The sequence below is a fragment of the Corvus kubaryi genome, unplaced genomic scaffold, assembly GCF_017639235.1.
Source record: "Corvus kubaryi isolate FWS band 111438036 unplaced genomic scaffold, C.kubaryi_AGA036_p1.0 37382, whole genome shotgun sequence".
Lineage (NCBI taxonomy): Eukaryota > Metazoa > Chordata > Aves > Passeriformes > Corvidae > Corvus > Corvus kubaryi.
Window position 1 is genome coordinate 8,149,164 of NW_024581124.1, and position 17,422 is coordinate 8,166,585.

The 17,422-nt window shown below is 40.2% G+C and overlaps 1 long non-coding RNA gene across 1 annotated transcript in view; it reads right to left on the bottom strand.

Annotated features, from left to right (window-relative positions):
- LOC121667793 overlaps positions 1-17,228 on the bottom strand; it is a 211,476-nt gene extending 194,248 nt beyond the window's left edge. The window contains exon 1 of the long non-coding RNA XR_006017154.1: positions 17,032-17,228. This is a non-coding gene — a long non-coding RNA (uncharacterized LOC121667793). The remainder of the gene's footprint in view (positions 1-17,031) is intronic.
- Positions 17,229-17,422: the final 194 nt, after the last annotated feature.

Here is a 17,422-nt window from a genome sequence, read left to right on the forward strand (position 1 = left end):
AATGCAAGGCACAAAGGGAAAAGCTCTCAGTGAGGGAAACTAGGGCAGCTATTGGATCTTTTACCTTCAAATCCCACACTTCATTCATTAGTGTTTAAATTCCAGTTTATGTAAACAGCAAATTACAAAGACCACCAGGAGTCTTCTGTATTTCTATTCATGATGTTCTGTACTAGCAAATCCAGGGGCTATACTGCTTTGCGTGGAGTTATCTCTGCAGGGATGTGATTTTAATTTCTGAAGTTCTTCCTGACAGAGAACCTCCCCTGAGAAAGGGAAGTTCAAGGACAGAGTACAGCTTGCAGAGAAGAGCAAAGGCAGGCAGGAGTGAACTGAACTGTGTCTGCAGTGGACTTCAGCTTCTTTGAGGACTGCTATATTTCCTCTTCCAAAGTGATTGAGATGATTCAGTTTCTAAAGAATCGCTACGATGTTTTTTAAACACCATTTTTCTAGGCAAAAAATTATGCCCATGGCCTACATTCTGACAGGAAATTACAGATCAACTTGCACTGGAAATTTCACAGACAATAAAAACGCCAGGCCAGACAGTATTCTTTGTGTTTCTTTGTCCTGTGAAACCGTTTGACACAAGAACTCTTGTGGATTTTGCTGTCTCTAACCTTTTGACCCTTTCCTTCAGTATCAGTTACCAGTAGAGGAAAAATATAGTATATCCTAATTTTTACACTGATTTAAAATAGAAGGAAAATTTGACCAACTGAACATCAGCACAAAGTAAGATACAGTAAAAAGCATCCCTAACATTTAAAACAGATCAAAAACAATTCCCTCTGAAACAGCTTAGAGGGATTAAAAATACACATTTCAGCAGGCAGGAGATTTAACACTGAATGAAGGCAAGATGCTGAACCCTCCTTTTAGGACTCTGAACTGTATACCAGAAAAGCAAAATAAAGAGTTAAATAACTCTTTAAAAAGCACAGGGATTGCTTTGCTTAGCAGGAAATAGTCAACAATTATCTATTTGCATTATGAGCCATTAACTGGGGAGAAGACTTGTAGGTTCAGAAATATGTTAATGGAACAGCTGTCAGATAAAAGGGTGGCTGCAGAAATATGTATTCTGCCATGTGTAATGTTGATGTCTCTGTGAGCATCTGTCTGCACATCAGTCTGATCCAAAGGCCACCAAAGAGCACAGTAATCTTCTCAGTGACTTATGTGGCACTGGCACAGGCTCTAGACAAATTCAAATCAAGACTGGCAACCTCTAGATAGATGCTGCTAAATCCTGTAAAAATAGATTTAATTAGGCTTAATAACCTGAATTTGTCCCTAACGTGTTAGATAAGTTGTGCTGCTCCAGAGATCACTGTGGTACGTTAACACTGTGGTATTAGAGTAGTTTTCTCCTCTGCTTAATGCAATGCCATAATCCTCCACTAAGATCATTGTCATGGCTGTACATCAAAGACATAATGGTTATATATTATTAGACAAAGTCTTCTTTAATGTTAGATTTGGCGAAAGTGGTTTTAGTGCTTAAGTAAAGAGTTTCAGCCAAATACTCCATCAATGAATTCTTGACATCGAGCTTTGTGTAAAAATGTTTGTCATTCATTTGAAGTTTCTTTAAATTTATTTGATTATTATTCAGTATGCAAAGGGCAATTAAAAAAGCATTTGAGGCATTTCATGGGCTATTAAATATGAAGAAACAATGTTTTAATGGTCACCATATTTGTACTGTGCTTTAACCTAACAAATTCTCATCTCCAATTTTAATGTTTTACCTCCCTATTTTACCTTGTTGGCATCTTTTCTCTGCCCAGTGCTGCATTATGGTTCAGTACCACTGAGCAGTGAGACTCAATTGGTACAGCACCATGGAAAAAAACGTAGGCCCCACTAGAGAAATTAGCAGCCCTCTGTTCAGACACAGGCACAGTCCTATTCTACAATCCCTTGCTGGTTTTGCAATTTTTTACCTATTCTGGCATCAGTAACAATTATTATAATGATACGTCATTCCTGTTACATACAGAGTCCAAAGAGAGATTGTGACTGAGAGAAAGGAAACTTGACAGAAAGGACGGGAGAAGATGTTTACTGCATCAGTACAAATTTCTGTTTAAAGACACTAAAAACTGACTTTAATCAAGCTGGAATTATATTGGTAACATCAAGACTCACACTGAATCTGATTTTGCTTTTTCATTTGGTCATCTTCCTTCCACTGATATTAAAATAAATCCTTCCAACCAATACTTCTCACATCTTCAGAAGAGGTGGCCATGCTAACATAAACTCACTAGACTAAATATCTCAGCTGGTAAAACCTCTAGTCAGCTTCACACTTCCATATTTTACGTACAGCAACAGTCTTATCTTCCAGACTAAAAAGATTCATGCTAATAAGCATGCACTGATGCAGTATATTGTAGCAGATCCAAACATCTACATGTCTAATGCAGACACCAAATACAAGTAAAGATTCCCGTGAAGGCCACAAAAAATGTTAATGCTTTAAAAGTAGCTATCGACAGTAGGAAATACTTAGATAATGAGGGAGATTTACACAGCTAGATTAGGACTTCAAACATTCCAAAGAGATCGTTTGCTTTCTATGTATTAAAATCCTATTACATAGGAAATTAACAGAAAAGTAGTGAGAATTCTAAATCTCAAAAGCAAAGCACTGCAGAGCATACAAATTAGCACTAAGAGGAACTGCTGTGCAATCTGCCAAAAGAATGTGGTGAAGCTTCTTGTGGCACAGTGTGCAGAAACAGTCAAGTGAAACAGTGGCCCAAAGGAGAGGAAACAACAGAAGTTCTCTCCCTGGAGACAGAAAGCAAGGCCCCATCTCAACAACACGGACTGGTGTTCACTTACTGGCTGAGCCAGAATAAGTCAAATTTATAGGGCTGGTCTTCCTTCCTGGAGCAAATTGCCATCTCACAACCACAGATAAGGCAACCTTTATTATCCCTTCATTTTCTCAGTGGTTCTCAGAGCAGGACCACTGCTATACATGCATTCCCCTGAATTCAAAGACCCCAGAACAGCCTTAGGATCAGCCCGTCCCTGGGGGGATTAATGAGAAGTACATGGGGAACAGAATTTAATGACAGATGACAGTGTGAAACTGAATGCTCTAATACCTTTTTTGATCTGATACAATGACTAAAGCAAAGTAGAACAAGAGAGCAGAGGACTCAAACTTCAATGGGCAAACCATGGGAAAGAGAGGACTCAAACAAGGTGCAGTAGTGTTTCCAGATTTTAAACAGTAAAAACCAAAAGGACGTAAATACCTGGCTCTTTAAAATTTTAGGCAGAGAGTTTAATATTATATTTATAATAATACTACCAGGAAGCCAAAACCTGTCTTGCACATGGCAACTGAACTCAGAAAATAGACATCAAAAAAACAAGGAAAGCATCATTATAAATCTACTAATCTAATCCCCCAATACAAAATGAAGAAAAGAGGGAATAGGACATGGTGCTTCATTAAGAAACTTTTCTTTGAACGCTGTGCTTTAACGACATGGGACACAAAATAAAAGAAGAAAAAGCAGTAGTTTAAGAAATATGTTTCAATTAGAGATATGACTTTTCCAAGGTATGCAGATCCAGCTTCAGTTTCAGGAACAAATTATATATATATATATATGTATAATATATCATTTGGTGAGATCAGGGCTACCATGAGAGGAACAAAGAGGTAAGATTGAGCACATTCTTTGTGAAGTTTTCCTTCTCAGGGTCGCAGGTACTGTGGAGAGAAGAACAAGTTAAAAAAAACCCTCAACTTTCAGGATAACAAAAAAAAACCACAAACCTATAATCTGACAAATATTCAGGGTTATTGGTGACGCCACCAACAATAATGGCCCATGAGAGGAACTGCAGGTTCAAGGTTCCATTTCCTTATGGCAGTGGTCCTTCACCCCACCCCTCACTCAGTAACAGGCTCCTGAAAACCTCTGTAGAGAACAGTTTTCAGTTTCCACCAGAACTATATATGCTGCCTTCTGAAAGCCTCCATACTATTCCTTTGTCTTGGAAAATGTAAGGACCCTGGAAAACATAAGGTTAGAACTCATCTGACTCAGTCTCCTCTTGGGAGCTAAGGCTCCCAGTTACCTTCTTTCTATAAAACCAAATTAGAGGGAAAATCTGTTGCATAAGACCTCTTCTGAGAAGTTCAGGGAGGGTTGTTCCATGCAGGGTCTCAGCTTCAGCATTTACCTGTTTCAGCTGTTCAGACTAATGTTTTCAGAGTTTTACTTCAGAATCCAACACAATAGCTTTCCATCCATGTGTGGCATAATTAATTTGGGTTATAGTGTGATTTTATAGTAGTTTGAATAGTTTAGAGCAATGCTTGGCAAAGGCACTAATTGTAATTAGATGGCTTTTTCAGGCAATCATTGCACGTAACTGTGCACAGAATGTTCAGCCCAACAGAGTCCTCATTTCAGACAGGACCTCTTCTGTAAGAGCCACATTTCTGGCCTACAACTACAGTAACACAGAGCAAGCAATTACCTGGACTGTGTATAGCAAAAAACCGACCAGCGTAAAGTCATGTAAAGCCAAGCTGAGAAAACACAGATCTAATTTTGGCATGATATGGAAGCCTTGTATGGAGGTTTTTTACACAACCGATGATTAAGTTGAAATGCTTGTCCTACATGGTTTTGGGCAAAAGAAGACAAAAACATAAGAGCACTAAGGCTTCAGTAGGTTCAAAGTTCTTAGATATTCCTTACATCAGACTTTTTGTATTAAACTATGAACACAGCATTTCTTGCTTTGATTGCCTTAAAAATAATAAAAAGAATAATTGCCACTTGAAGATTTCCAGTAATTCTCATTCCAGTGTAATTAGACGTAATGATCAGAATCTCTTCTATTGCATTGCAGATCTTCCTTAGCACCAAGGAACAGTGATACAAGTTATTTGCATAATTAGCTTCAGTTAAATGAGGAACAGAGCTTAACACAAGAGTTGCCGTTGCACTGGAGCTCCTCAAACCTCCTGCATAACACCACAGTGCTGTGCAATGACTTGGTAAACTGCTTATGTCACATCATTATCCATAGAATTTATTCTATTAAACCAACCTATCCACAGGCTGGCTGCCCGCAGGTTCTTTCAGGGACACATTCCCTTTACACCCCAAAGACAAATTCATGCTTCAGTATTAACTACTTGTAGGCTGCCTGCCTCACCCATCAAGTTTCAAGTACAAGCAGGACTGATTCAGCTTCTGATCATTTCCTGAATCAGGAGTGGATCTCTGCACTAAATGCATCATAAATATTTAATGTATGTTAGCATTTGGAGTTAATAAGAATACTCCTAACAACCCCACAAAAAAATTTGTAATAAAGTTCTCATTTATCAATATATATGAACACTTAGATTCCAATTCCTTGGACCATTAATACAAGTTTTTCCAATAAGTTATGCCAAAAAAGTTACCAGGAAAAAGTAATTTATAGAATGATTTTTGCTTATTAACTTTTTAAAAATAAAGACAATGTCAGCACATGAATTATATGCCAATAAAGCAATATACTTGAATAATTTTCCAGTCACATTGGAAGAAAATCATTTCAGCTTAAAGAAAGGTGGATGATTTCTTTACTCTTTGACTCTCACTGAATGCAGCTAAATGACAATGATGCTCTTGTTCAAGGTCTAAATTATATTTTGATCTATGTGTTCTGTATCTTCCATCCCAGGACTGCACTGTAACACAGCAGATGCTTCTTCTCCTCGACCTTTCCTTCATTCATCTTGAGTAATTCTGTTGCTAATTTGTCCAGCAATTGATCTCCACCTCCACTCCACTCATTATCATTGCAACAGCAACGACTGTTCCACCTCCAGGGCTAATAATAAGCAACGAAATAGTTTAATTGGTTAATAGGTGAGGTTTTGCTACAAGGAGAGCTACCTTCAAAAGCTGCATTTAAAAGCTGCCCCATGGGGCTGGGGCCACAGAGCAAATGCAGCAAGAGAAGTTTGCCTGGAACCTCCCCTGCAGCTCTTGGAGGGATCTGCAGCACGTAGCCCAATTTCGGTGCTTTTGTTGTTCTTCTCTAAAGCAGGGATAACAAGTATTTCTCCTTTTCTCTGAGTGCTGACACGAACTTTCATGCATTTACCATTTCTCAATACTTGTAGTTACTGAATGCCCAGTTCCTGGTACAGTGAAACTCAGGTGTAACGGGGACAGAGAGTTTGATGCTTCACATTGTGACCTGATGCTTCGAAAGCAGAAAGTACAGCAGGAATCGGTCTGGGAGAAGAGGGAAGGAGGATGGAAGCTTCTTATATGGTGGAATTTACTTATATCAAACCAGTCACATGGTTAGAGGTTGGCACATTTCTATTCCATGATGGAAATGGCTTTTTCAGATTGGTACTCTTTAAAAAAAAAAATTCTCATTTATACAGCTGCACATTGGAAATTGTTCCAATAAACATTTGGGCCAGTGGAAAGGAGCTCTCAAAAAAGCCATTGTAACAGGCATTCCCTGCTCAGACCAGGAATGAAAAATAAAACAGAGAGCTGAATCTTCTTTAATATCTTTGGCAAGAGGCTGTTAGAATGAAGGCCAAGTCTGACAGTGCAATTGGAGACTCTACTGTTGGAACATGCTAAATATTTACAGCAAAACTAGGCTGCCTTCCTCCCAATTGCAGTAGATAACCTGGCACAGAGAAGAACATATTGCCATGAAATCTTTCTTATGCAACCTATGAAATAACTTCAAAGGGAAAACATTACATTAAAAACACAGAAAGATACTCAGAAATTCTCTAACAGCCACTTCCATGTTGGTTTAGCCTTTACAAAGTAAAGAAGTTGATGATTCTATTAGCTTCTCTGCCACCTTCTCCATTTCATCCTACATTGTGTAAGAGCAGCTGAGGAAAAATAGCAGGTTAGCTAACTAGAGAAATGCTCTATCTAGCAAAGCATCACTAGACATTTATGGTTCAAGAAGGTCAGGATGAATACATCCTGTTACATCAATTCAAAATAAACCTCTGCTGTCTTATGTCACTCACTCAGCTCATTACTCAAAATGTAACTCTATTCCAGCTTGCTCTGCTTTTGAGAAAAGTTTCTTTGCAGCTTACCTTAGTCAGGAAATTTCATAAATCCTGACTGACCTTGCTCTTTAGTCATTATTTGCTCTTGTTTTAATTACAATAACTTATTCACTGCATTTCTGTACTTTTTACAGGTCTGCTATTTCCAGTGTCTCAGATATTAGAAAGCATTCAGCAATTTTTGTGCAATGCCCTTTCCACTCCATGTGTTCTTCAAAGCAGCCAGCTACTGATTCACACAGTAAATCAAAAAGCAGATTTATTTTCAGAAGGAAAACAAACGAGCTAGCCAGCATGATGCTATGTCTTAATATAAAAGTTTTAAAGATTTAACAGATACTTAATTGGAATCATTGGTCAAACCCAATGCACTTTTGGCAAATGTGAATACCAGCCTGGAGAATTCAAGCCTGGTCCTTTATGTGGCTACATCTGTACCCTTAGCTCGGAGCATGAGGGAGACTAGGCAGCATTTGTGGATACCCAAGCCTTTGCCACACGCTTCCTTCTGCTAGCAGGGATGAGCTGGCTCTCCCACAGCACCGAGCTGGAAGCCAAATGCACGTCCTGTGGGGACAGCTCACAGCCTGGCAGCAATTGCTCTTCTCCAGCCTTGACTTGTCCAGGCTCAGCTCAGCCCCAGCCGTGGCCCCACAGTGTTTTGGGAAGCCTGGGGCAGGGGGGAGCTCACTCCTGGCTGCAGAGGACATCACACACGTCCAATGAACAAAGGACAGGGATCAGGATGCAGCTCACGTTTCCTCGCAGCCATTCACTCCCTTCTGATTGAACCACGCAGATTTGCAAAGGCTGAAATTTCATGAAGGAATAGAAATGTTTAAGGCTAAGAAAGCCCAGAACAAGGATCCTGCCATCCCTTCAATGCTTACACTTTGTCAGCTCCGTTCAAACACGAGCTGTGGGACTCAACACAACTACTGTACGGAGTGCAATAGGCTGAGCTCTCCAGATGAGACAAATGATCTAATTACTGCTAGGAGGAGGTGCAGCAGAACTGGCAGAGACTGTGACATAGCTTGTTTTGGAGGAACAGATTGGATTTTCTCATCAGGCTTACAAAGGGTCAGACTGTTTTCCGGGAATATGGTGTGCCAGCATTCCTAGGACGAATGCAAGTATTGCCTGTGAGCAGTCCCAACAGCAACTGTAAAACACCTTTTATTGACAGTGAAGCAAAACAAAACCCCACAGTGATCCATTTTCCTAGCACTAAGTTTTAACAGGAAACAAAGACACCCTTTCCAGTCATTTCTGGGAATTCTTGTCACATCAGAAATACAAATCTGTGAGACTTGAACAAAACACTTCAGGAGAGTAACTTACATCAAGAAGTGGGTGTCGTTAATTTAAGACTCTGAACTTCCAGGAAAAAAAAGTCAGTGTGATTTGAGGCACCTTTTTCATAAACCTTCCTCAAAACAACTTGTAACACTTGAAAAAAAGGGCTTTTTTTGCATATCATCGTGACAATCAAACCCATTTTCACAATTTGAGGAGAAGGGGGAAAAGATGGGCTAAAACTATTCAGTGATGAGTATCTTTATGAGTTGTCTGTGCACTTGAAATTCTTTAATTCTGACTGGCTGGCAGAGAATGTTCACCCAAGCTAGCATAAATGTATCTAAACTTCATTTTTTTGCCTACTACTGGTCACTGTCAGAGGAAGGGTATTGGACCAGACAAACATTTAGATGACTTTGCGTCCATAAAACCCAAAGTAAAATGAAACTGGCACCTCCTTTTCTTTCTCCCCCTACTAAAAGCACTAATGAAAGCTAAATCCTCCAGGTTTTGCTTATATTTACATATGCATAGTGAAAGAAATTTAATTAAGTCAGCTGAAGTATAAAAAACAAGAAAGTCTGTTGTCTTTCTTGTTCCTGCAGCTTTTTACAGCAAGATATCAAAATATCTCCCAACAAGAAAGCACTTCTCGTAAGCACTATGTCTGTTTTATTGTCTAAATATCTTCTTGTTGTGCATGTAATTTTTACTGTATTTAAGAACACATTTTAATGTTCTGACTGGTGGTAGCACTTTTCTGGGAGAAGTTCCTAATGTAGCTACCACTTAAGCTCTGCAACCAAATCTCATGACTAGGCCAATCAACATTTCTTTTTTTTTTTTCCTTTTTGTATCATTAAATGTGATACTCCTTCCCATTGTCCCAAAGAAGCTTTCCTAGAACTGCTTCAGAGATGTTCCTCTATCATCTGCTTCATGTGTGATGAAATAATCAACCTTTCTATGAGATTATCTTTATTTGCTTTTTACTGCACTCATCAATTTGATTAGGGAATAGAGATCCAAATTCTCTATAGGACACTACACTCACTGAAAAATACTGTATCTGACTTCTGTAATCCACGAAGATTTAAATACTGTATTCAGAATCAGTCAATGAGCAAATCTTTTTTCCCCACAGGCTCCTTATATCCATGCTGCATGCAAAACAAGCATTTATACTCTTCAGACTTTGTCACTAAACCAGCCAACCTTGTCTTTTATAGTTCACACTTCATAGTTCACTATTAAGTTCACACTTAATAATTTAAACCTAAGAGAATGTTGTGCTTCCAAATACTGAGACTCTCAAGAAAAACAGGCAAAAATGTTACTCAGACATTTATTACTCTAAAGTTTGCTGCATTTAGTAAATCAGCAGTGAGCAGAGCATGTAAGGGCTCCTTGTATAGTCATTTTCATTGCCAAAATAATCCCACAAGTAGCTGTCCTTGCATCTGCTGGCTTTAGGAGTTGATATACCACTTGGGTGTAAAAACCACCTACTTGCAAAAAACCTGATATAAAATCTTAATTACAAATGCAAAATAGCATTGCATAACTATTTTGCTAAAAGTATATACTAGGAGAGAGACAGAAATAAAAGTTGTGCACTGAGGTTGTGATTTGCTGAAGTTGAAGGCAGAATGTCAGGGAGCAAGAGATGTTTAGAATGGGGGAAGTTATCGGGCCTTTGAATTCACACACTGATGAATTCAGCATTCAGCATCAGATTTTATCTTAGCTGCAGTATTTCCAGAAAAGTATCAAACACATTATTATATTGTCCTGGAGGGATAGTACTAATGGACCTCCGTTATCCTTTTTCTCAAAAGCTTTCTCATTATTTTTCTGGGGTTTTTTTTGGTGGTATTTCTAAGAATTGCACTACCAGCTGCTATTGCTTCAGGCTGCACAGAGGCTTAGCACATACCCACTCCGAGTAGCTGGGAAGCCACTGTAGGAACACTGTTCTATCATGTATTTGTAGGTAAGTAATTTTTAGAAAAGATACCCTCAGTTATGACCCATTCCTTCCTTAATAGGTACACCATTATTACAAATTATAGCTCTCACAATGTGTGAGACCTAGCTAGTGCACTATAATTACAAATGAAAGCTAATGATTCTTCTAATCTTTGGCTTTTTTGTATGGTATCATCCTATTTAAGATCATAAGGAAAGTAATAACATCATGAATAAGAGGCACAGCTACATCCATCATTTTAAGAGAGGCCTCTTTCCCTCTTCTGTCTTACTGAAGGCAAGAGACAGACAAAATGAAAGAAAAAACTAAGCCTCATTTCATATCTTAAGACAGCCAAGAGTTGCCAAGCTTGTTCTCTGCCAGAATGGAGGAAACACTGTCAGGTAACAAAACCCTAAGGCTTTGTCTGATATCCTCACTGCAGGAAACACCAGAGCTGTGGAGAGCTGTGAATCACACCCATGTGTGGGGCCGAAGGCTGCAGTGCCCAAGCTGCCACAGGTACAACACAAATGACAGTCATTACCCAGCCAAGGAGGACTCACCCTCAGCACTTGAATTTGGTCAGTCCCTATGATTTCAAAACTTCTAAGCCATTGATAAAGCCAGCCCAAAATTACAGTTCCCAAAGTTCAACCCAAATAGCAACCCAAAAGAAAGATTAAAATCCAAGCCTACCTTACAGGCAAGGACCCTTTTAAATACCCCTTTCATTCAACTGCTGCCCCATATCATCCCTTGTGTCTATCCCAGCATGAGATGAATCTCACATTCAGGCCCAGCATTGACACCCCAAGAGGAAACAGTGCCAGTGCCTGATGATTTCACTGTTCTTTAAATGCCTTTTGACAGCACCCAGTATAACCTCCTCTGTAATTTTTCCAGGAACTGAGGTTAGGCTAATAGGTCTGTGGTTTCCTAGGTCTTTCCTCACATTCTTCTTGTAAATTAGAATATCATTGGCCACCTTCCAGCCAGCAGGAACCTCCACAAACTCCCAAGGCCTTTGCTAGATGGTGAAGAGGGGTCCTGCAGTGCTCAGGGATGAGCTCCATCAGACTCCATGGACTTGTGAATATTGAGCTGGTCCCTTACAATTTTAATGTCCACAAGTAGAAAGTCTTGCACTCAAGATCCTCTGACTCACGGGACCTGGCAGCCCAATCCTATCCACATTCCTAAAGATGGAGGGAACCAAAACAAGAACTGAAAGCCTCCACTTTTTCTTCATCCTTAGGCGTGTGTGGCTCTGGGTGTGAGAGATGCCAGTCGTGCAGGCCTACCAGCTGTACCAAATTGTCCACTCCTCACACATCTTTTTATACATATTGGAATTATTATGAAGTACAGCATTGTGAAAAGAAAATATGACAGACATCACACCTTTACTCATGCCATAATCATAGACTGTCACAATGCAGGAAATTACTCACAGTCATGTAAAATAGCCCCACTAGGGATAAATGAAATGGTAATTTCATTTGATCAACTTTTATGCCCTTTGTAAGAGTTACTCATTTGATCAACTTTTATGCCCTTTGTAAGAGTTACAGTTTCAAGATCAATCAAGACAAGTGTCATAGGTTAGCAAGCATAGTCCCGGAAGGGACGTCCTTGCTAAGGGGTGCTTACAGTTTCCTCTGGGAACTGATAGAACCTATCAGCTGGCCAGTTTGAATATGGACAATTCTCTAAGCCACTTAAAGTTGTGATCACCTCTGTGATCCACATTTAAGAATAGGCAAACTCCCCCTCCAAGCTCTCTCTCGTTTCCGGCGCTGGGACAAGTGGCTGCAGGCCCCGTGTGGGGGCCAGCGGGCCCGGCCAGGCCCTGCCTGGGCCAGGCCGGGCCGGGCCACGGCCATCCTGGAGCCATGGACCTGTTCCAGCCATGGAACCCCCCCCACTGCCTTGCCGTGGGCAGCCGGAGCGGCTCGGCTCTCCCCCCTCTCCACTGCGATAAGAAAAATTCAACATTCCAGCTGCAAAGCTGCAAGGCCGAGGTGAGAGTAACCCTTTTATTGCTGTGAAGAGCTGAAAACCTGAGGGAAGAGAGAGAGAAGATGCTTAAAGCTGAAATTCTGTTGTGAAGCTATGATATATCAGAGTATCCTGTTGTAATTTCATGAAGATCTGGGGGGTGGAGTGTTCAACTCGTGAGCAAAAGCACCTGCGCTGAGATAGGCAGATGCTGACGCAGCTGTAATTTCATGAGAAGTTTGGACAGGGAGAGATGAACCAGATGAGGACTTTTGCTCCAAAGGGGAAAGGAGAAAACCTCAGTCCGTAGAGATGAACCAGATGAGGACTTTTGCTCCAAATGGGAAAGGAGAAAACCTCAGTTCCTAGAGATGCTCCCAGAGATAGTCCTAAAGATGAAGATGATGAAGACCCTTTGCTCCCAGGGAAGGAGAAGGGCCTCTGTTTTTGTTTCTGAACAGCTCAACCTTAAAATTGTACCCCAAAAAACTTCAAGAGTGGACCCTCGAAAGCAGTTGCGGGAAAAGCTGCAAGTCGGGGGAAAGGACTCACACGCAGGCAGAGAGACTCCTCTTCCTAAATGGACTGAACAATATTTGGAAGTGGGCGGCTGTCTCGTTGTGATAATGTTTTCATAGCATGAGCAAGAAGAGACTTCTCTCTCTAAATGGACTGAACAAGGTTATTATGGAAGTGGTAAACAGACTGAACATCTTAAGGGTTGTCTTTTCACATTGTCAGTGGGAGAAGGGAGGAAGGTGGGGGGAGGAGGAGAGTTCTGAAGGTGGTATAATTTTTTTTCTTCTTTTAGGTCTGTTAATAAACTTCTTTATATTCTTTCAAGTTTGGTGCCTGTTTTGCATTTCTCCTAATTCTTATCTCACAGCAGATAAACAGTAATGAGTATTTTGGACCAAACCACTACACTAAATTGGTGTTTCTGCCTGGTTACAAACCGAACCCGCGACAACAAGATACATCCAGCAGGATATTTCAATACATTTTTGATCCATGCTTTTCAAGCTTCCTGTTACTTTCACATTCAAAAGACACCACCACAGTTCTGCACATATGATGTATCTTAAAAGACTTCAGCTTTGCTTCATATATCTTTATGCTCACAAGCCGAAACTCTACTAATTAAAAATTCTCTATTCAATCTGTGTAGCAAATGAGACACCCAAAACCTCTCAAGATTTAGCTCTAATACAGGACTGACAAACATTTTCCAGCACTGACTGCCTCCTAAAACCACAAGTTCTTCTCCCTTCTTCCCACTGCCCAGACACAGATTCTTCCCCTCATTTCTGTGGCAGGGAAATGTGGTGACACAGACCAACACAAACTTGGGGTAGACTCCACCAGACAGCCTCAATCTGCATGACAACTGCACTGACTGAAAATATTTCATAAAATACATCAAAATTGAAATGTTCACATAGAAATACTTGAAAAAATTATAAAAATTATTAAAATAATGGCAATAGATAATGTGCCCTGGCCCTAATCCCTTCAACCATTTAAGTACTCACCTGACTGAAGCTTTTGGGACCAAGGAATTTAAAAGGATATTTAAAAATTGGTAAGGGAAACCTAGACAAGATTTCAGATAATAAAATACCAGAGTGAATAATGCATGGGAAGATTTGCTGATTATTTAGTATAATAGTACATATGAGTTTACAATCTCGCTTCTCTGGCTGACTCATTTAGCTTCTGAGGTCTGACTAATCACCACTAAATCTCATGGTACTAGTTAAGGAAATCTCTACTAAGTAGAACATTTGTTAACACCCTCCCCAATAATCTGCAGCCATTACTGCTCACTCACATTAAGCTACAGCCATTCCCTGGCAGATGTCCTAGTAAAATAACCATCCCAACTCATTACATTTCCCATTAAAGGAATAAATAATATATTCACTATTGAAATTAGATCAAAATATTGAAAGATTCATAAAAATCCTCCCACCTCATCTGGGAAAGAGGAGATAGACATTATCGTAAGCACTTTGCTTACTGCAAGACTTTTGCTAGCAGCACATCAGTGTCACAGCTAAATTATGTTATTCCAGAAATGCCAGCCTTCATAACTGCAAAAGTGACCACAATTTCAATAAACTGGAAGGACACATCAAGGGCTATTTAACGTCAGGATGAAAGGAATATGGCATTAGCCTTCCATTTCTTCTCCACTCCTTCTCTGCCATTAGCCGCTTGCTTGCACTTCAAGATCAGTTAAAGTGAGGTTAGCAGCTTGTCTTTAGCAGTATTTTAGTGGTCTTCAATTCCATTTTACAGTCAGATCCCTAATACATTAAATCTACATAAATCAGTTACTTGGGTGGCAATAGCCATGGTGGCTTAGGTAGCAGCCACACAGCGTTTCTAAGATATTAGGCACCTGGCACAGATTCATCAGATACAGCCCTGCAGCCAAGCCTTCAGTGGTCTAACCTCGCACAGCGCAGTGCTCCCTGTTCCCTCAGGAGCAAACAGGATGCAGCAACAAGCACCTTAACCAGGAAGGCTGGAATACCTTGGCAGAGCATGCCCTGGTTAAAGCCACAGGAAAACAATGGCTTTGGACTGTGCTCCTCCAACATTCACAAAGCTCGTATTCTGAAACAAGTGCCACAGCATTGGGCACTTGGAAGCAATAATCGGGTTGTAAAAACTTACAAGTGACCATGAATTTTCAATCTCATCTTTCCATTAGGATTAATTGTAAGCAGTGTAATAGTCATAAAGCAGCCCCAGAGAGAAAATCATCTCTGTAATTAATTGTGCCATTTGACTAATAATATAATGTATATTTCCATTAACAAAACTGAATGCAAACAGAATTGATTTTCAGCTTTCTTTGATGTAAACACAGCTTATTATCTTGATTAATCCTTCTGCAGGCTTTGTTTTCTGGAAGACATTTATCTCAAATAAAGCCACACACAGGCAGTATTTTTACCTTTATAGCCTCAGATATGATGTAGGATCCAAGACCCGATACAAGGAACATATTCATGTTACTAATGCTAAAATCACCTTGGAAGTAGATCCCTGTTAGTGAAGTGGCTGCATCAGCCCTGGGGCTCAGTTCTAAGAGCATCAGTTTGTGGCAAACGGCCTGGATGCTCTGACCCGTGCCTGACGGAGGGAAGCGCTCCCTGCCACGGGGCAGCCCCGGGCACTCCGGGATTCACCATTCCCTTCTGATCTTGAAAGCACCATTATCTTCACAGCCCGCTCTGAATTTCCTGGGGTACCTGCTAAAAAGGTTTCCAAAGTGACATCTATTCTGTGATTCCGAATACTCTGTGATCTTCTTCCTTCACGTCCGCGCTGGGTGCCCGTGCCCAGGCACTGACTGCGGCTGCTGGGCCGGGGCACCCCGGGAAAGGGCATTTCAGAGGGGGCAAAGCCTGCACAAACCTTGTGCCAAAACCCTCGGAGGAGCACAACCATCCCAAAACTGATAATTAGGCTGAAATACTTCCCTCTGGTGGCAGAGTCTATTTCAGCCTATAGAAATAAGTGCTTTTTTAAATTCTTCTATTCGAAAATCAAAAATAGACTTTTTTTATTAACTGTAGAAACAGCCAATACTGTTCAAAATGCAGTCTGGTCATGGTCTCGGTCCTTTTGTCCTCAACATCGTAAAGTGCACATCAACACAAAAATCTTAAAAGTACAGAAGATAACATTCAAAATCAACAGGACCAAAGCCTACACTGAAGTGCTTTCCTAAATCAAATTTTGAATCAAATAGCACACTGTTTAATTAAAGAACTTCATTTGCATTCCCACCTTTCACTGCATTTACAGCACATTGCTCAATTATATTTTCTAATCATGACAAGAGATGCAAAATCTCACTCACTACTTCTACTCCTTAATTTGCAAAAAACCTTTACAGTTTGCATAAATATTCACTGAAAAATAACTGAAACACTGGAGATGCAGGAATATCCTTTGTATATTTTCCACACACACACTTCTCAAATTAGAGTTTTTCCAAATTCCTTTCAGACCCATCATGGAAACAGAACAGCATAGTGGGATGTGCAGTAGCACAGCTTGGATGAGGAATATACAATCCATATTATAAAAGGTAAATTTGGGACTACTGAAGTAAACTTCACAAATCTGCATCTGAAGTACTACGGTGCCACAGTGATAAACAGGCTGAATATATATTCTTTACCTTAAACAGTATTTAAAGACATTGCAAACTACTCACTAATTTAGAACAAATTTTGTTTCCAGCAACTTGCCTTAAAATCAGTCAATGCTTGTTCAGCAGTAATGATGGTCTCCTTTTAGAAACTGCACAGAGCAGCAATTCCATCATTAAACTGAATCATAAATCAATTACCTCATTTTTTTTCCCTGCAAACTTTGCTTTGATTGTTATTGTAAAGGTTCTATCATCATTTAAATATGCAGCTTTAACAAATAAGTTTTCTTGTGCTCTGTTAATCTTCTTGCTCTTTCAAGTTTTTAAAGTCAGTCTGAAAAAGCTGCGTGCAATTGCTGAGCAGATGAGAATCCCTCTGCAGGGAGGAGTCATCAAGGATGAGAATCCCTCTGCAGGTAGCTCTCCCCACCAAGGATGGCTTCATACTGCTTCAGGCCAGAATGCCCTTACATTACCTACTTTTATTTTGTGTGTACTCCACCTCTTTATCCCTGGAGGGGACCCAAAGGACTTCACACAATCAAACGTATGGAAATCACGATCCATTTAATCTCTTCTCAAAATTTTTTCGACTGACGCAGAGGAAAACAAGGGCACAAATACACAAGGGTCTGCACTTCTAGTAAAAGCACTTCTAAAATGCTGCCTGCCCTTATCTGAGTGGCTGGGTGGGTGGTTTCTCACTCACTGCACTACAAAGCAAATTTGTTTGAATACATCTATTGTGGAGGCTGCCTGCTTCCACTGGGTTGTCTCTGGGGCACCACCTTTTATTCTCATTAGTGAAGGGACGCCATTGGGAATTATTTAATCTCAGACATTAGTCTGGAAAACTGTTTGTTTTGAGGGC